The sequence below is a fragment of the Cornus florida genome, unplaced genomic scaffold (genome assembly GCF_030987335.1).
Source record: "Cornus florida cultivar Cherokee Brave unplaced genomic scaffold, ASM3098733v1 CherokeeBrave_3.0.0_Hap2_Chr10, whole genome shotgun sequence".
NCBI lineage: Eukaryota > Viridiplantae > Streptophyta > Magnoliopsida > Cornales > Cornaceae > Cornus > Cornus florida.
The window spans coordinates 84,670,828-84,690,444 of record NW_026775580.1 but is presented as its reverse complement, the minus strand read 5'-3'; positions in this window follow the sequence as shown (position 1 = coordinate 84,690,444).

Genomic DNA, 19,617 nt, shown 5'->3' with positions numbered 1-19,617 from the left:
TGATGCCAAGGGATGATTAAGCAAATTTCAAGCAAGTGGGAGTAGTGTAATAAGAGAGCAAATATAGGGAGCAAATATAGAGAAAGAAAGGGTAAAAAGAAAAAAGAAAAAAAAGGAGAAGGGAAATGCAAGTTTCAAGCCATCGTGCCAGGATTTTATTTTGTTGCATGTCTATAGTCTAGCTTTCTCCCATCATTTTCGGGTCACAATTCTGAGAAGGCTTTGGAGTATCACAAACAAATATTAGACACGATGAAGGAAATGCATTTCTCTCGTTGTGATCCATATGTCTTGTTTGCTAATGATTAAACAGTGTCAAAATTGTGATTGTTTCTGGCTACTTATTCGCTCACTAAAAATTGTTTGGCATCTTGATAATCTTGGGAATATTGTTAGTATGGATTTTTGACTTATTAAACTGATGATTGTTTCTTTTTGTTCAAGTTTCAAACCATTGTGCCATGATTTTATTTCGTTGCATCTATAGTGTATCTTGTACATAGAAGATAACTATTTTCCATAGAACATATCTATTTTCCTACTGGGCTATCTAGCTTTACTCCTATAATTTTCAGGTCACAGTTTTGAGAAGGCTTTGGAGTTGGCACAGACAAATATTAGACATGATGAACAATTATGAACTTTTAGGTGCTAAAGTCTATTTATTATCAAGGGATAGGTTTGTAATAGCGTTAAATTTAATTTTAGTGAAGTGTTTAATTTCATTTGAAGTGTTAGAAATATTCGATATTTGTGGTTAAAATGATGAGTTCGTACGTGCATGAAGGTTGTTTAGTGATTTATTTATAAAGAAAATTATACTCTCAGAATAGTTGTGTGATTGGTTATGCATTTTAACCTACACTAAATGATCCGGATTTGTAACTTAAGGGTCGGGCTGTGATATTTCCCCATATACATGGGGACTACTATGAATGATAAAACGGGGTCATCAACAAGTATTCAGTTTGCCCCACATCCTTGTACAGGATATGTAGTTGGTTAAGCATAGTTTTCTGAGAGGTTACTTTTAAATATCTGCATAACTTGTGGGTTTCAGAATTATGCTCCTTCAAATGTTATTCTTGGTTGTATGTTCCTGTCTGATTTTCAGCTGTTTCTGAAAAAATTCAGGATTAAGGCTTTGTTTGTTTTGACGTAAAATCTTTTTTTTTTTTTTTTATCAAGTAAAATACTTTTTTTTTTGGGTTATATTTTTACTTTTTCAATATTTGTTTAAGGTTGAGGCTGGACCAGAGTCCATAATGTGTAAAATAACTTGAGTAAATTGTTGAGGAAGTTATTTTTGTTAAGTTTTAATATATATATATTTTTCGTAGATATTTAAAGGGCAACCAAATACCAAAAAATTTAGAAATATTTTATGAAAAATATTTTACATACAAACAAAATACTTCTAGAAGGAGAAGGTAATGTAATATTGGAAATAACTACTACATAAAGGAAAAAAAAAAAACAGTTCAGTCTGCACGGCCTAGTAGGCCATGATTAACGGTTCTAGTTGTATGAAGAGAATCAAGCCGACTACAATTCTCTCTTGCTTTGAGATTATATTTGCTCTAATAATTGAGTTCCGGTGGTAAAAACTCTTGGACATCATAATAAGTTTAGGAAACTTTTATTTGGAAGCTTGAACATTGTTTCCATAATGTGTGGTTTCCAAACAAATTTATTTGTGTCTTGAAATTTTAACATTGTCTTCCTTAAAATTGCAAAAAAAAAAATCACTTTTGCTCCCGCTAGCTCAATATTAACCCCTATATAAATCTCACGAGAGAGAGCAGTTGGGCAATTTATTTGAACTTTCATGTAGGCATAAATCATCCTAACGTTGAACTTTCATGTAGGTATAAATCATCCTAACGTATCAAATTATTGAACTACTTCATACAAACATTCATCAATATTATTATATGAACATATATAAATCAAATTTTACTTAACCTATATGTCAAATAAGGCACACACAAACCCTAACACTTTTTGGCCAATCGCCTGCGGTTGGTTCATTAGTTGGCATTATGGAAAGAGTTTCTCGTAGGGAGGGCTTGTTAGTTTTTCTTGTTGAAGCCATTCATCAAGGTAGTGTTGGGAAACGTGCAAGTTTTTAAAACTTTTGAGGGATTTGCAATCATGGATCTTGATTCATCACATAGAGACAAGTTTTATGTAAAGATAAATAAAAGATGATGTATAATTCAATAAACAGATTGAATACTTACATCAAAGGTCTGAGTAAACCTTTTGAACTTTCCTCTAAAGTAAGTATTCTCACTTATTGTAGATCCCTTTAGCAAGATCCTTTCTCCTTCTTCTTGATTATTATATTCCCTTTAGGAATCACTAATATGCCTTGATGAATAACCTTGGAATCTAGGCTTGTGGTAGCCTCCTTTAGAAGAGAAAACAAAACCCTAAAATCTAGAGAGAGAAAGTGTATTTTCTTTTCTTGTTCTTAAAAGTCACCCCTAAAATATACATGAACTCATGTATATATAGGCAAAATAAAAATAAGAATAAGGAAATAATAAATCATTCTCCATCTCTAATTCAATTTTCTCAATTCGAACATGACTCCAATATCAACTTGGGCTATTGGTGAGAATCCTTTTGGGCTTACTATTTTCTTGGCACCTATAAATTAATAATTGATCCGGTCCATTAAACCATGGACCCGATTCAATTAATTCATAAATTAATTTCTACTCCACTAAAAGAAATTAATTGCACTCCAATTAAATAGTAAATAACCTCTAAGTCAATGTTGCACTTTGACCCCTCTATGCTTAATTATTTATCGAATAATTAAAGCCATCAATCCGACAACATAATTAATATAATTATTTTGTTACCTTTGATTATTTCCGGCTCGATCACAATAAAATATTTATTTGACAAAAAATAATAATAATTTATTAAATAAATATATATAGAAAACATTTGTCTAAAACATACGAAGGCCTTCGAATTTAATTTGTGATCAACCATAATCAAAACAAAATAAATACAAATAGTACTGATGAAAATATTGAGAATATAGACCTCTAATTATTAATTACATAACTACCCAAAGTGTCGATTTAAGGATCCTGATATATCCGCCGAACAAATCAAAGTAATTATTAATTAATAAAAGAGTTTATATTTCTCTCATACTTGAGAGTCAAAAGCCATGACTGTGATAGAGAGCAATTGCATACGACAGCTCTCGCAATATATCTCAATCTATCGTGGACTCGGTTTAAGTCTTAACTAATTAAATGTCCATCCATAATTACCGATTTTAAACCATTTATGATTACTAATTTATAACATAGTATTAATTGCTATTACATACATATATAAATATATTTTGTAATCAAGTGGACACAATCAATTCCATAATGAATCGAAAAATAATACATTCCATTCACCAATTGTATAATGCTTTAATAATAATATCCAGATAAGAAACCATGACTTTTACAATCCAAAATTAGAATTTGCTATGTTAGGGCACACATATCCTAACAGCTCCCACTTGCACTTATAGCCAATTCAAATCACATCTAACTCCCATGTTCTCCATATAACGATCAAACATCTTGATCGGTAAAGCCTTTGTGAATGGATCAGCAATGTTATGTTCCGATGCAATCTTGGCCACAAGTATATCTCCTCGCTTTACTATATCACGAACCACATGATGTTTCCTCTGAATGTGTCTTGTTCCTTTATGAAATTTTGGGTCCTTGGTTTGGGCTATAGCTGCACTATTGTTGCAAGGAAGCGTCATAGGCCGATCTATGTGCTCCACAACCTCCAGTTTAATTAGAAAGTTTCTCAACCAAACAGCTTCTTTTGCTGCCTCAGAGGCTGCAATGTATTCTGCTTCCATGGTTGAGTCAGCAGTACAACCCTGCTTGACACTCTTCCAACAAACTGCCCCTCTATTGAACTTGAACACATATCCAGATGTAGATCTCCTGGCATCTGGATCTGATTGAAAATCAGAATCCGTATATCCGACTGGAACCAGATCATCACCTCCATAAATGAGCATTAGATTCTTAGTTCTTCTAAGGTATTTTAAGATATTCTTCACAGCTGACCAATGATCAAGTCCAGGATTGGACTGATATCTACTGACAATCCCTACAGAGTAGCAGATGTCCGGTCTGGTACAGACCGTGGCATACATGAGACTACCAACTGCCGAAGCATATGGTACCCGCCTCATTTGCTCAATTTCCTTATCAGTCTTGGGAGACTGATCATTAGAAAAAGCCAACCCATGTCTAAATGGCAAAAACCCTTTCTTAGAGTTTTCCATTCCAAACCTGATCAGAACTTTGTCAATGTAAGACTCTTGAGACAAGCCTATTTTCTTTTTAACCCGATCTCGCATAAGCTTGATCCCAAGAATATAGCTTGCTTCTCCAAGATCTTTCATCTCAAATTTATTGAACAACCACCTTTTAACTGATGACAAAGCATCTACATCATTACCAATGAGTAAGATGTCATCAACATATAAAACGAGAATCATGATGACATTACCCTGTTTTTTCTTATAAACGCAAGGTTCAAACACGTTTTGTTCAAAGCCAAATAATTTGACTGCCTGATCAAAACAAATGTTCCGTGTGCGTGAAGCTTGCTTAAGTCCATAAATAGACCAATTCAACTTACATACACAGTCCTCACGACCTTTAACCACGAAACCGTCTGGTTGCCTCATGTAGATGTCTTGTTCAAGATGGCCATTTAAAAATGCCGTCTTAACATCCATCTGCCATATCTTATAGTCATAATAAGCACTAATGGCTAAAAGAATGCGAATAGATTTAAGCATTGCAACTGGTGAGAATGTATCCTCATAATCAATACCTTCACGTTGAGTGAAGCCTTTGGCAACCAGTCTAACTTTGAATATCTCAACATTCCCATCCATTCCTCTCTTTCGTTTATAGATCCACTTACAACCAATGGGCTGAACCCCACTAGGAAGTTTTACAATATCCCAGACTTTGTTAGAATACATAGATTCCAACTCTGATTTCATGGCATCTTTCCAACGATTCGCATCTATATCGGTCAACGCTTCCGCATAGCTTACTAGGTCTGACTCATGCTTATCGGGGACGGCTTCATAGACCTCACCCAAAAGCGTGAGTTTTTCGGGTTAGATGATAGTCCTCCTACTACGCCGAAGGACCGGTGCAGGAATCGATGTACTAGATAATGGTAATTCAACAGGGACTTCTTGTGTCTTATCATTCTCAGTATTTATATTAGATGTGTCCACAGTGGGTATATCTGATGTGCCAAGTATCTCCTCTAACACTATCTGGCTATTAGGTCTGTGGTTCATAATATAATCCTCCTCCAAGCAAACAGCATGAGTGCTGACAATAACCTTATTGTCCCTGGGATCATAAAATAATCCACCTCTAGTGCCCTTAGGATAGCCAACAAATAAGCATACATCCGATCTTGCTTCCAACTTGTCTGCCTGTTTCTTACGCACGTGTGCTGGACACCCCCATATATGCATGTGATTTAAACTAGGTTTATGTCCAAACCACAGCTCATATGGCGTTCCTGAAACAGACTTGGATGGAACACAGTTCAAAATATACATCGCTGATTCTAAAGCTAATCCCCAAAATGATAGAGGTAATGTAACAAAACTCATCATAGATCTAACCATGTTAAGTAAAGTTCTGTTTCTCCTTTCTGCCATGTTGTTGGTTTCCTTGATGGAGTCGCCACAACCAACAAAGCTTGAAAGTTGTGTGTGAATTTAGGAGGTGACCAAGTTTTACATTTATAGAAAACCACTACTACCTTTCTCTATATAAAATATAGATAGGGCGAGTAGGGATCGTCCCAAGGGATTTGATGGTGTATCGAATCGTGAAACTATGGTAATTAGGGTTAGTAGGTCGAGTGATCACACAATTGTTGATTGATTGGTTGATTATACTAAATGAGCTAAACTATAATAAAGCAATGCAATAAGATAAAGAGTAAGTAAGAAGGAAAGGTCTTGGGGTGTAGAGATCACCACTAAACAATACTATTCCAAACCATAATCAAGTGACTAATGAGGGAAATGAATGTGTTGCAACAATGTTGTGTGTGTAAAAGACATTCAATTGGTAAGGGTAACTCAACAAGTGCAAATTGTCTCAATCAACATGTGTGAGGCCACAATACATCTATTTGTAGAGGAATATATTGTCTAAACATCATGTGAAGATAACAAAATAACAATTCAAGTCATTGAACCTTTCATTAAGCTCATAGTCCAAGCAATCCATAAGGATGACTTAGTTAAACATGCATTATCTAATCATCATGTGAGAGGTACAAAATATCTATTGGGAGAGGAATAAATTGTCTAAACACATGTGAAAGATACAACATATCATAACTAATCATTAATCCTTCATTAAGCTTAAAATTCCATTACACCACAATATTAGAGCATATGCTTTTTGCATTCAAAAGCATGGAACATCAAAGAACAAGCATGAATTGTTTCCCCAACTAACACTACATTACTTAAAAGAGAAACACAATCCATCAAGGAATAAGTATGAACCATCTAGAGACATAACAAGAGCATTACATTAAGAACTTCATATTTTGGCTATCTCAAGATTAAAGGCATTAATACACGTAGACATGCATCAATAACACTAAATCTAGAGGTGAGTATCTACTCTAGCATACATAGACATATAGATAGAGAAAATGATCAATTAGAAGCATTAATCCATAGAACTCAATGAATAATCAAGATCTTCATAAGTTCAAGAATCAAAATATGCATTACAACACAAATCCCTCAAAATTACACAAGATTAGGTAAAGAAAGCATGTTTGGGGCTAACTCTAGCCCCAAGAAGATGTCTAGCCACTCATGGTAGTGATGATCCAACCCTCAAGGGCTACCTCCATGGCTGCTCCTAGTTGGTGAAGATCTCCTCCAATGGTTGCTCTAGCTTCCTCCCTTCTTCCTCTCCAAGAATAGCCTCCAAGATGATTTTCAATGTGTGACAAGAGACTCTAAACTCCTCTCCAAAAAGTGTATCATATTCCTTATATAGGTAGGTCAAATACACCATATGATGAGCTGTGGTCGTGCAAGGCATATTCTCCAATGATTGGGTGAAGGACGGAATGAATGAGCTGGACTTTAACTTTTTCTCGCTAAAGGAAGTTCGATCGATCGAACCTTAACTTGGATCGATCGAAGATGGGTTCGATCGATCGAACTGCATCTTGGATCGATCGAAGTGGTCTGATTCCTCCGGATAAGGACAAGGCTGAGATATTTCGAAGATATTTATGGGGAAAAGGACAAAAGTGGTTGGTAGGCGTATAGCTGTGGATAAGATCAATCATTTGAATAGGACAAAATAGGGTTCGATCGATCGAAGGTGATGTTGGATCGATCGAACTTGGAATTTCAGCAAAGGCCAAGGTTGGATCTATCGAGAAGTACTGTGATCGATCATAAATGTTCGATCGATCGAACTCTAAGTTGGATCGATCGAACTTTTCAGCTGCACAACTTTGATTCCTTTTTGCTCCTTTCTTTCTCCACTTTGCTCCCTCCTTTGGTTTATCTCAGGATTGCTTCAATTAAGCTCTTATTTGGCTGAGTTAGCTCAATTTTGGGATTAGTGCCTGAAAATATAAATAACACGTAATAAGTCTAAAACAGCAAAGTAAGATAGATAAAGGTACTAGAATGCTTAAGCTTAACGGGTTTAAATGCGCACTTTTCAGTGCTCATCATGCCACTCCATTCTGTTGAGGGCAGTCAGGTGCGGATAACTGGCGCACAATACCCTCATTGACCATATGATCCTTGAACTCCCCCAAGAGGTATTCACCTCCTCGATCAAATCGAAGTGTTTTGATAAGTTTACCTAATCTACGCTCCACTTCCGCCTGAAACTCACGGAATTTTCCATAAGCTTCTGACTTGTGTCGCATTAGGTAAATATATCCAAAACATGAATAATCATCAATGAAAGTGATGAAGTACTCAAACCCTCCTCTCGCTTGGGTGTTCATGGGACCACACACGTCTGTGTGCACCAACTCTAATTGTTTTTTGGCTCTATATCATTTGGTTGAGTAAGCCCTTCGAGTCATCTTTCCTTCAATACAGGATTCACAAGTTGGCATAGGCTCCTCTGCCTCACAAGGTAATAAACCTTCTTTAACCAACCTTTGAATCCTATTTTGATTGATGTGACCCAATCGTAGATGCCAATGATACAATGAGTTTGGAGAAACTGCTTTTCTTTTAACATTCAATCTAGATGAAGTTGCATTTAATTCATAATTTTGCATTTGATATGAGCTAGGAGTTAAAACATATAGATTATCTTTCAATGCACCAGAAGTTATAACACAACCATTTAATTTAATTAAAACATTTTTTCCAAAAGTAAAAATATAATTTTTGCAAACCAACGAAGAAACTGAAATTAAATTGTGCTTAACATTTGGCGCATAAAGACAATCTTCTAAAATAAGACTCCTCCCACTATCAAACTGCATATGAACCACTCCCACTGCTTTAGCTTCCACCTTGGCATTAAATCCCATATGCAAGTATATCTCTCCTTCATTGAGGCTTCTGGACTCCTGGAATCCCTGCAATGAATTGCAAACATGATTAGTGGCTCCCGAATCTATGCACCAGGAATCTATAGATTCAACCACATTACATGCCTCAACAATGAATATACCTTTTTCCTTTGCCTTGTGTGCAAAGTATTGGGCAGTTAGGTTTCCAGTGACCCGGTTGACCGCAATGGAAACAGTTTCCTTCACCTTCAACCCGCACTTTCTTCTTTCCCTTATCCTTTTGGATTACTTTGTTTGGCACAACCACAGTTTTGGCACCATCCTTCTTCTTTTTCTTGCCCCTCCTCTTGGGCCTAGAAGTGGATGGTCCAATAGACTGAGTGTAGTTGATAGATGCACCCTTACTTTTGATTATCCCTTCAAAGGTTACCAACTCATTCAATAGTTCAGCGAATGTGTACTCAAGCTTATTCATATAATAATTAACCCTAAAAGAGTTAAATGAGTCTGGCAATGAAACGATAATTATGTCAACCTGAAGTTCACCATCCAAGTTGCATCCAAGGATCTCCAGTTCATTTAAAAAACCAATCATTTTAAAGTATGTTCCCGAACTGAAGTACCTTGGACCATCTTAGTGGTCATCAAATTTGTCATAGCATTTTAGCGTGCACTCTTACCAATTTGCCCAAACATTTCCTTAAGGTTAAGCATGATGTCTGCAGAAGTGAGATATTGAAGATGTTGACTTTGGAGTACATTCGAGAGTGAAGCAAGAATGTAGCACCTAGTCATTTCATCTGCTTTATTCTATTTCTTAAAAACTTCATACTCCTCAGGAGGATCCTCAGGCAAAGGTGGAGAAGGTCTGGGAGTAGTAAGCACATAATTCAACCCCTCATATGTGAGTACAATATCTAGTTGCCTTTTCCGATCAATATAATTAGGTCCAGTTAATCGATTTTCTTTTAGTATGTTTGCAAGTGGACTGAATGGACTAGTCATGATAAATCTGAAAATAAAAGCATTCATACAATAAATAAAGTGAATAATAATAATCATGCAAGTATATAATTAAAAAAAAATTAATTAATTGTGGGTCCTTTAACCACATTGCATAAAAAATCAGACAATCAATATGCCAATAACTTATCCGGTTAGTGGAATTCATTATTACTTATTGACGAGAACAACTCATTATTTCCATATCTCTTTAGACAATGCCTTATCTATATATGAAATAATTCCCGATTAGATTTAGCCTTTCTAAAATCACCTAGTATAGACCACTCCGTTGGGGAGCTAATACTATTGATTTTAGATTGAGTGTATAACATAATTAATGCTCCAACGAAAAATCAAATATTAAATATATTGCAATTAATAGCTTAGACTCTTTAAATCATGCGTAGGGCCTTATTTTTAAAGATCTAACTATAATAGTTATTTAATAAATATATTTTCGTGAGACAACCATTCTTGTAATCTAGACTCTTTAAATCATGCGTGGAGCCTAATTTTTAAAGATCTAATCATAATGGTTATAATTACGAAGGCCATGGGGTAATGTATAAAAATCCCCGCTCCCACCCAATTTTTAATAATATAAAATTAGGGTTTTTAATTCATGATTTAATGCATGCAAAACGCCTTGATTTTAATCCAATTAAATTTAGAAAATATATGGATTTTAAATGATTCACTAATATTTAATTTCAGGCAATAAAAATAATTTACAAAAAGAATTTTTCTGTTTTCCAATAAATGCCCTCAAATTAATTAGCAATCTAATCCAATTTATCTTCACAATTTAATTAATATAAATCAAGCGATTTAGTTAAAAAAATAATGGATCCAATGCATGAACAATTATAATCAGCATTAAATTATTCCATGCATCAAATAACAGACAGAAGCAATATAAATGGCCAATGGGTTCAGCTTTTAACATTTAAAAACTATTATTGCTGTACGGGCGTCCTTTAACTGTCTGTAAACACCCATAGGAAGTTTGTACGCGTTAGGAGAAGCAAAACGCCGCTTGGAACTCGCCTGGAGGACCCCACACGCGCTGGCACGCGCCTAGGGCAGGCTGCAAGACTCGGCAAGCGCTCCCATGCGCCCCCACGGGCTTGGGGCACGTGGGACGCGCCCTCACGCGCTTCCACGCGCCTGGGGCGCGTGGGACCCGCCTTCAAGCGCGTAGAGGACAAAAGCCTCCTTGGCTGGCGCGTGCAACCACGCGATAGCATGTCTTAACCCAGCCCACTCCTAGCGCGTGTGGAACACACGCCAGGCTCACCTACCTGCGCCACATCTGATCCGTGCCTCCTCTGACGCCCCTTTTCGCTGTCGGCGAAGGTCCGGCCACCGGAAAAACGCCGAAAAAAATACAAAAAATCCAAAAAATTACAGAAAATTAAATTAAGCCTCAAAAAAATTCCAGAAAAATTTTGAAAAATTCAGAAAAATTCCAAAAATTACTGAAGCATAATTTAACAATTTAACCCTTTCGGACCCTCTTGAAGCTTCATAGCATCATTTGATGAATATTACATGGCTTTAATAAATACTTACAATTTGAAATACAATGGAAAAAATTAAATTACATCATTGAATTTTCAAACGGCTAAAACAAAGCCTTAATTACATTCATCCAAAAATAAAATTACATTCTATAAACTTATAAGCTTCATCCATGGCCCAAACACACATCATCATCCATTCACAATTATACATACATCATCATGATTAATAGATATCAACATAATAAATCATACATCAACATATATCAATAATTTTATATATGTATATATAATTTGGATCCATGAATATGATTTTTATAAACACATGTTCTCTAGTAATGAATCAAATCATGTGCTCTGATACCACTGTTGGGAAACGTGCAAGTTTTTAAAACTTTTGAGGGATTTGCAATCATGGATCTTAATTCATCACATAGAGACAAGTTTTATGCAAAGATAAATAAAAGATGATTGATAATTCAATAAACAAATTGAATACTTATATCAAAGGTCTGAGTAAACCTTTTGAACTTTCCTCTAAAGTGAGTGTTCTCACTTATTGTAGATCCCTTTAGCAAGATCATTTCTCCTTCTTCTTGATTATTATCTTCCCTTTAGGAATCACCAATATGCCTTGATGAATAACCTTGGAATCTAGGCTTGTGGTAGCCTCCTTTAGAAGAGAAAACAAAACCCTAAAATCTAGAGAGAGAAAGTGTATTCCTTTTTCTTGTTCTTAAAAGTCACCCCTAAAATATACATGAACTCATGCATATATAGGCAAAATAAAAATAAGAATAAGGAAATAATAAATCATTCTCTATCTCTAATTCAACTTTCTCAATTCTAACATGACTTCAATATCAACTTGGGCTATTGGTGAGAATCCTTTTGGGCTTACTATTTTCTTGACTCCTATAAATTAATAATTGGTCCGGTCCATTAAACCATGGACTCAATTCAATTAATTCATAAATTAATTTCTACTCCACTAAAAGAAATTAATTGCACTCCAATTAAATAGTAAATAACCTCTAAGTCAATGTTGCACTTTAACCCCTCTATACTTAATTATTTATCAGATAATTAAAGCCATCAATCCGACAACATAATTAATATAATTATTTTGTTATCTTTGAATATTTTCGGCTCGATCACAATAAAATATTTATTTGACAAAAAATAATAATAATTTATTAAATAAATATATATAGAAAACATTTGTCTAAAACATACGAAGGCCTTCGAATTTAATTTGTGATCAACCATAATCAAAACAAGATAAATACAAATAGCACTAATGCAAATATTGAGAATATAGACCTCTAATTATTAATTACATAACTACCCAAAGTGTCGATCTAAGGATCCCGATGTATCCGCCGAACAAATCAAAGTAATTATTAATTTATAAAAGAGTCTATACTTCTCTCATGCTTGAGAGTCAAAAGCCATGACTGTGATAGAGAGCAATTGCATACGACAGCTCTCGCAATATATTTCAATCTATCGTGGACTCGGTTTAAGTCTTAACTAATTAAATGTCCATCCATAATTTCCGACTTTAAACCATTTATGATTACTAATTTATAACATAGTATTGATTGCCATTACATACATATATAAATATATTTTGTAATCAAGTGGACACAATCAATTTCATAATGAATCGAAAAATAATACATTCCATTCACCAATTGTATAATACTTTAATAATAATATCCTGATAAGAAACCATGACTTTTACAATCCAAAATTAGAATTGGCTATGCTAGGGCACACATATCCTAACAGGTAGCTCTAGGGCATCCTATGTTCGATCGACCTCATCAACATGAGAGAGTGAATACCACAGCTAATAGATGTAGCTCAATATATTTATAGTTTGTACGTAAATTCGGAAATTGATGAATTTGGTGCATATATTTGTTCCTACATTTTCTGGGTTAGCATGGGGTTCTTGGACGTGCCAAAGTTCTTGCCCGAACACGGGGTTGTGGATAGAAACATATCCCTTGGAGTGGCCCAGACAGAGGAAGGCCTCGAGACGTGATGTACAGATTGTCAGGCGATTGTGAGGAGGCAAGAGAGGGTTTTCTGAAGTTGTTTCTACACCATATCATGTTATCACTGCACCGAAAGTATTTAAATTTTTTCTTATATGAAGAGTGTAAGTGGCAGGAGAAAAATTCAATTGCGCCTGTTTTTTTCGAAGGTCACGCTACTACAACCTAGAGTCAAAAAGAACAAAAAAAATTCATGCAATTACCAACACTTTGAGATGACACACAGAAGCATTGAATAGTCCTGTTCTCATGCTTGAAAAGTAGGAATTTGGATGAGCATGCTTACATGCAAAGAGTTGCTAGCCCAGCCCATCCCAGCATGTTCAGCCCAGCCAAATTTGTTAAACTTAGGTTTGGGTTCTGGTCGGTCCATTAAAGGCCTGATGCGAATGATTTTATTTATTTTATTTTTCTCTCACAAAAAACTCACACACCCATTCATTTTGTCATTCCAATAACTCGAACCCTGATAAGTTTACTTTAGAGGTTGAGGAGAAATCAGTAAAGTACAAGGCCTGATGGGAATAATTATGTGCATGGGATTGCTGCATTGGTCATGGATCTAATTGTTCTTTCAGAAAACTCTTCAATTTTGAAATATTTAACGAAGTTAAAATGAAGATGTCCTAAAATAGATGGTCGAATGCTTAAGTCCCTACAGGTAGGGACAAAGTGGGTATGTGAGATTATTCTCGCCAAGCTACAAAATAAATAAATTTTAAGGTGCAGGGAATGGAGAGATTCTAATTAGTATGAGCCAATTGCTAATGGGAATGGTAGGTGGTCTTTGGATTTCATTTATTAGATTTCCAATTAATGTAAATTTATATTATATTGCTAATGACAAGTTATAAGAGCTTTATCTTTTGATGTTGGAATTCGATCATAACATTATATTTAACTATTTAAATTGTATTATAATTGTTATTTGTTGTTGAAAATGATAAGAGTAATGTTTCGAACTGTACATACTATAATACAATTAAACAATATAAAGCTTCATTTGGGCACTCTTCTTTTCTTTTAAGAAATTCGGGTTGGAATGCTGACAATTACCTTGACCTTTTGTGGATTTTGATCATGAGGTACCCCTCTTCTGCCCCATTTGCTGGAAGTTGAATAATTGAAGCTCCGTGTCAGTCCATATTGTGCTGTTGTGCAAATTTTGTAGCCATGCTTTTTAATTGTTCCATTTGGGTCACTCTTCTTGAGGGATAGGTTGGGTTGGTCCATTTAACTAAACTTGGGTTGTTGGTTTGGCCCATTTAACTAAAGGTTGTTGGGTTGACCCATTTAACTAAACTAGCCCATACAAACCTAGTTGTGTTTGGAGACAAAAAGGATAAACGAGGTCTCCATGATTACATATTCAGGCCCAATAATGACTAATGAGGCCAAACTACTTTGAAATGGTCATGATCTGGTAGTATTTAATTTATTAAAAAAATTGAAACAAAAAACATATATCATTGAAAGAACAGAAAGAACATATAAAACATGTTCAGCAATCAAACTAGGTTGCCTGAAAAATCCATGGTCCCTTGTAAGCCAATGAGAAATTATATGAAGGGTCCCACATTGAAGGCAATTCAGTTACCAAATTGGACGTAAGTTAAGGTACGAGACACCTCAACCCCATTGACACTGACCTAACCATAGGTCCATAACCAACTCATTTTTGATTAATGAAGAAGATATCCCCTTACTGACATATGATAGAAACACCTCAACCCCCCTAACACCCCCCAACAGTAACTTTAGGAGCCATGGTTGAATGATAACATTGAAATTTACCTCATTCAATAATATAAATAAAAAAATTGTCAATATTGTTTGTAAGCTGAGGGTGGCAATTGGATGGGTTTGGACGGGTTTTGGACTGATCATGAATAGAATAGTCAATAATGAATCAATAACTTATTATCAGCTCATTTGTAATGGGTCATAAATAGGTGTTAAATGAGTAAGTGAGCTCACAGCCGACCCTATATCAAAATACTTTTAGACACAAGTTGTAAAAGTTATTTTGATTGTTGTATAACAAAAAAAAAAAAAAAAAAAAGAAAAAAAAAGAAGAAGACAAATTTGTCCTTGCATTAATTTTTTTGATTTAAAGCGTCACAATTATTTTTTTTCTTTTTTAATTTCGAGAAAAGTCACTATACAACTTACTCAACAATATTAATTATATAGGAAAAATAATAATAATATTAATTATACATATACTATGTATATATTTAGAAAAAAGAATTTTGAGCAGCAGTTTTAATTAATTGGTCATTTATTTTCATATAATAAAACATAAGTTAAAGGTGAAGAGGAAAATACTAAGGATAACGAAAATGTTTGGTTTGAGAAGGTTACTATTATTATCGACCCACTCATTTAAATTTGGGTGCTTAAATAATTTAATTTTAGTGAGCAGACTTGAACGGTTTAATGGGTTTAGATTTGAATTGTCACTCCTACAAGTTGTAACCCTTTAGTAGGTTACCATAGGAAATGTTAATAAATAGTCTCTTAGGCCTACCGCAAACTCGGACGATCAGTGTTTAATTATCACAATACAGAACAATATTCAAGTTTAAATGATATGTGTGATTTGCGAGTTATTATATATATCCGGAGTTTATTAATCATCCGAGAGTTTGAACGAATTGATTATTCGTTACTATATAAAAGTTACTACACAAATTGGGATTGTTAACACTTAAGAGTGGCTGCATGAACGAATGAGATCGATGTAATTTGTTTACAACGCCTAAATAATCTTAATCTAAACAAATATGCACATAAGTAATTACTGCTCAATGTCCACTTAAGCAACTTAAACAACATGTAACTTTGAATACCATTTTTTGAACCAAAAAAATTTACTACTCAATGTTCTTATTTTGATGCACAATGCACACACCACATTTTATTATGTAACTTGTAAGTATTAGGTTGTTTGAATGGTAAATTCCGAACATCGTATTTGAGTTTTACACCCTATCTTCCATCTCTAACCATTAACCACTAACATTCTTACCATAACCAGTTATGCAACTTTATATCTGTATTGGTGTACATATAATTGACAGCTCATGTCCAAATGATCTGAGAATAAGGACAATGACCATTCAACAAGCACTAGTGGGCAATTGGGCATATTGTTTGTGAACTGTGATATTCTTTTTATTAGCATAAAAGAAAGTTTTAAAAGTCCTTGTTTTTATCTTTGCCACTTAAAAGATAACTTTTGGTTTTAACTTACATATATCTTCTTAAATAAGTTGTAATCATATTATATAATATATATTGTTCTCAAATGACAAATTGAGTCTTATAGTGCCAAAAAAATAATGATAACAGCCTAACTGGACTTTGATGTCAATCAAAAAATTAATTAAGCTTTGTGAGTATGTCTGTTCTGTTGTTGACCAATCTAGTGCTGATCTGATGGGCTCAAGCTCACTCTATGTTTTTCGTTACTTTTCTTCAATAATGGGCTTTGTCACTGGTCAATTGGTTTAATCTTAAATTCAGTGTTCTAATACTATTTTTTACCCAATCAACTTCTCTGGTTTAAGCCATTCTACTTGGTTGTGATATAAGCTCAATTTCAACAGAATTGGGCCCATGTAATTATAACACTAGTCCAAATCATAGTTTGCAGTATCGGTCATAGTCGCAACATCAGTTACGATCGTAATATAATGGATTCAGACAAAGTCAGTGTAAATTGACCGATACAAATCACGTATCGGACTTAAAAAACGATAACATATAAGCTGATATGGCGAACCATAATCCAAATACATAACTTTAATATGATCTCTAAATTTCACGTGCTTCTTTATTTATTTTTACTATATGTAAATTTATTAAATAGATTATTAGTTTAATGGTATAATATCTCTTTTTTTAAAGTGTGTGAGTACTAGCGAAACAGTGAAAGGTCGCGAATGGGATAAGAGGAAAAACTAAAAACCAATTATTCAATATATGAGGGAGGGGGGAGTTTAAAAAGTTATAAAATAAAGAAAAAAAATCACCTAACCTTGATTTTATAGAGTTGTGAAGGGTATAATTGACATTCCAACTTCATGTTACTACTAATCCACTACGGCCGATTGTTTGTCCCAACTCCCAAGTGTGATAAGGATGTGCTACCTGTACCTGAACCATGTCGGAAATGAGGGGAAAATAAGAATATAAAAATGAAAATACAGGGGAAAGAGAAGAGACTCCAATTCCTTCCAAGGAAAAGGGTTTTTGCTGATCCAATCAAACTATTCTCCCATGTTCATGAAAGCGATGGTGTTCATTTTTTTCAGTATTTTTCTCAGGAAACAAACAGAGTTAAAAAATAAAATAAAATCCCAATTTCACACAACAATCTTTGTTAATTCTTTCTAAAATTATTTGAAAGAGTAAGGTTGCGGTTAGGTGAATCAAATTAGCATACTTTGAGTACAGAAAAAGAGTACTCAAATTACATAATCATGTTGTCCATGTTGAAATGGACGTAAGAAAATGAGTTCAAATATCTTATAAATAAAATAAAATCATGGGTCCCAATTTTATGTAATCTTGGTCAAATTAAGTCAACAAAAAATAAATAAATAAAAATCATAAAAGTAAAATTGATGATCAATAAATATATATATTGATACAAAATTTTAATGGTATAACTTTTATAGTTGTATGTAATCCTATCCTCTCAATTAATGGTACAAAATTACTTGAAATCGAAATTATCAAAATTTATTAACTATTTCTTTCGCCATATTTGAAACGCTTGTATGGTTGATAGGTCTATCCCAAAATCCAAACAGGATGAATTCCCCGTATTTGGTAACTTGTTCCAATGACATGATTGAGTAATTAATGACCTAAACCCCATTTGATTTGATAGCTAATGGGCTGAATTTAGATGATTAGTTATAACAACTAATGACCTCATTTGTTGTTATTTGACATGAAGGCAACAATGGTCACTTCCTAAGATTAAGTTTCTTGTAATCAAAGCAAGAATGATCATAATCATTGCAGTAATGACTCAATGATTACATAAATTCCACATCGTGAATTGAACAGGAATGCCTATGGAGCAAAATTATTTAAGACTCCTCTATAAAATACCAAATAGTGCTCGCTTATCGTAGTAAAAACGATGGTGTTTTTGGTCTTTCTAAATGAGTTTAGCTAAAGTTATCCAAACGCATTAATTCCTCCCGCGTAAAGAAAGCTAAAATTTTGCTGGATGGTTGAAATGTAGGATAGCAATTTGCTAATCATATTATGCCTTTGGAAAGTGCTATGGAACTATGTATGCTGAAATTTATGGAACTATATATGCTGATATATGTGTGTGTGTGTGTGTGTGTGTGTACTGTCAAGTTTTTCGTCCAAAGATAGCAGACTATGGGAGCTTTGAATTAGGCATTTACTAACGTGAAGATATAACCATGACTCTGGTCATTTGCCAACAAATGTTTATTATTATTATTATTATTATTTTAGGGGTTAGAAGTTAGTTGTTAGAGGAAAAAAAGTGCAAGACTCAATCACGGGCTTCAAGATACGGGAAGCAATTCGACCACTCGGGCAATATGATACTTCTATTAAAATATAACAAGAGATCATATAACTTGTTATATTTTAAAAAACTTGTTATATTTTAAGAAGGGTGAAGAACAATCTCATTATAGAATCAATGACTCTTTTTAGTGAGTTGTGAGTAAATTGCACTGGGAACTAAGTCATGTAATTTTTCTCAATATGTATTGCTCTCACACTCTTACTTTGTTCTCATTATTGTGATTTAATTTTGACGTTTTTGCGTGCTTGTTCTCGCTTTATATGATTTAGACCAGGATAGCGACAATGGAGATTGGAGACTGGTTCATTTGATAGGCAAGTCACACATAAATCATTTGTTTTATTGGTACTTCCTTGCAAAAGAACATGAGGTGCATTCAAGCTAATTCTTGATAGTGAATAGAGGTAAATATTGAGAATTAAAAATGACTTTTTTTCCCTCTCCAGTCAACACTTACCTTCACCATATTGCTCAAACTTCAAACATGGAGATCCATCTATAATTCCAAAAATAATGGCGAAAAAAAAAAAAAAAAAAAAAAAAAAAAAAAAAGAAGAAGCTCATACCCACAACATGTCCTTAATGGGGCTTGAATTATCATTCTCCCCCTTTAAGAAAAAGAGATACACAGGGCTATTTGGTTAGTAAATCTTAAAAACAATTTTCTGATTATGTTTTTAGAGAATCCAAAATAAAAAATCTGTACAAAAATTGTTTGGTCCAATTTCTTTAAAACTCTATAAAAAGACTTATTTTCATATAAACTGTCTTTTATAATTTTTTAAAAATAATTTTCTACTTTTTGAATTATTGATAACTATTT